Source organism: Haemaphysalis longicornis, unplaced genomic scaffold, assembly GCF_048455015.1.
Source record: "Haemaphysalis longicornis isolate Haplotype H1 unplaced genomic scaffold, Haemaphysalis longicornis Haplotype H1 scaffold_9, whole genome shotgun sequence".
NCBI classification, from domain to species: domain Eukaryota; kingdom Metazoa; phylum Arthropoda; class Arachnida; order Ixodida; family Ixodidae; genus Haemaphysalis; species Haemaphysalis longicornis.
Genome location: NW_027526460.1, coordinates 57,403,834 through 57,406,444, shown reverse-complemented (window position 1 = coordinate 57,406,444; position 2,611 = coordinate 57,403,834).

Here is a 2,611-nt window from a genome sequence, read left to right as displayed (position 1 = left end):
GCCGCCGCATTCTCTAGAAGCCGTTATGGATAATTAGAGACATGGCTACAAGTGCGCCCCTCTTTCCCGAGACGGCTTGCAGATCCGCTACCGCTTTCTCGAGCCGGTCACGAAGAAATGGTGGAAGTCTACAGTGCTGAGGATTACTCTGCATTTGCCACTCGCTGCAAAGAATACGATGACCTCTTCGATGCATATGACGACAATTACTAGCACCGCAACTATGAAAATAAACAGTGATACTGAAACTTAACTATGTGTCCGGCAATGCTCACCTACTACAGTTTCGCGATTCCAATTCTTGCGTGCGAGTGCAACCTCTCCTGAATGTTTTACTTTATGAAATAAACTGCCTTTTTGTACCATGTCTCTCAAATTATTTACTCTGACATTTTCTAACTACAGCACAACCCCCTTGATACGTTCCCAGTTCATACCATCTCCAAGTTACTGCACTCTCACTTGTGAACACTGAAAATGCCCCATAGTACGTTTTTTCTAAGATGGTATGTTTTCCCGGATAGTACCGCATTTACACGATTGTAGGTCGACCCTTTTTTTTCAAGTTTAACAATCCAATGTTGGCCGGTCGACTTAGAATCAAAATCGAACGGTGTAACGCTAGTAACAGCAAGAGAACTACGAAATCGGGGGTCCTACAGGCTGGGGAAAGCTTGGCCCCCTCGTTTCTCTGGTTACAGTCGGAGCGTTGCGTTTACCATTGCATACATTTTGGTGTCAATAAAGGTGATGCCGACTTTGAAAGTTGGTGCTCCCGATCTGTGCCCTTTGAGCACCGTACCTAATGCAGCTAACCTTCCACCAGCGCATTTGGAAGTGTACTGAACAGTGTGATATGATTGTGCCTTTGTTAGTGCCGTGCATTGATTCAAGGGATTCAGTAATGGTCATTTTCTTTATTAGAGATGAACAAAACGCTTCGTGAAAGCGAATAACGTACCCACGAATCAAAGGAAATCGCGAGCGGCTGCTTCGGTCAGCCACCATGTTGTTTGTTTTGATATCGTGTGGCAGCGGAACTTCTAGTGCGCTCTAGCAGTGGACGCTGCCAGTTGCTTCGATGGTTGTCATCTCGCAGCGAATGTGTTCCCACGATTGGGAATAAAGTTTCCTGCTCAACCCACAGCGCATGGTTATTCCGCGAGGTTAAACAAAAGCGCTTCTTTTTTAACATCTACTGCATCCCTCACAAGTGTACGGGTCTTGTGGGAGCACCGATTATTGATGGAAGAGCTGCTGTATAAGGGGTATTGGTAGTTGACGGAAGAGCTTCTCTTTGTGATACTATTTCCTAGGCCGCTGCATTGCCGCGTGCTTGTATCACTTCTGTGCTGCGCTAAATTGTCCCATCTGTCAGTAGTTTTCTGGGCGCGAAGAACTCTCGGCGCTTGTTCAAAGCAGCGTTCAAACAGGCTGCTTTCTGCGCTCGCTTTTTTTTTTTTTTTTTGAAAGATGCAATTTTGGGGAGAAGGGGTCGACCTACATTCGAGTCGATTTACAATTTTGTAAATACGGTAAGTTTCTCCCTGCTTTTTTTTTAAATTGCATCAACGAGGTTCTATTGTATAAGCCTTGGATAAGGATAAAATCAACGCAAAAACACCTACCACACAAGAGGAGGATTGATTGATTGATTGTAGGATTTAACGCGCCGACGCAACACAGGCGATGAGGCGCGCCGTAGTGGAGGGCTCCGGATTAATTTTGACACCTGGGGATCTTTAACGTGCGCCGAAATCTCGTGCACATGGGCGTTTTTGCTTTTCACCTCCATCAGAAAAGCGGCCACCGCAGCCGGGTATCACACCCGCAACCTCGTGCTCAGCAGCGCAGCGCCTTAGCCACTGAGCCACCGCGGCGGGTCACAAGAGGAGGCAAAGAAGCTGTAAGTCATGAATTGGCTGAATAGAAATAGCCTGTTTACTGCTCACTGTGTTCAGTTTTGCCATAGATGCCAGCCCTAAGTTACTTCCCTAACAGCAAAATCAGCTTGGTGAACACGCAGCATGAACATTCAAAACTTCTAATACTGTGTCTCTTTACACACTGTCATTTCAATTCGAATATTACAAAACACTGAACTGAACTGCTCAGCATACAGATGCTTCAAGCAGGGTGCAGGTATCGAGAAGGTAGCCTAACTCGGGCAAACAGGAGTTGGATGTCACAGAAGTCGGTTGCACTGCCATTTCGTTCAAAACAGTGCTACCTTAGTGAAAAGCAAACCACTCTATTCTTTCTCCGTCCTCCCATCTTCCAGTCAGACAAACAATCTGCATTCTCCTTCCAAAAACTAGCCTCCCCATTAGACTACTGTTTTACTGTACCCACATTCAGAGACAAGACGAGAACCACACAAATGAAGTGAGGTGACACAAAATAGGCTTGCAAACAATCATAACTGCTGAGTTACTTGAATTTCAAGCACGTTTCAATCTCAGTGCAGCAGCCACATTTCCCTGCCTTCATCTAGCTAGAAGGTACTGCGGGTACAGCACCAACTAAACTGCCAGCGACTGATTACCACAGGCTGTGCTCGGGATAACGCCACCTTCCCTCTGTGTTTTTGAAATGAAGATGATTGAGCCAC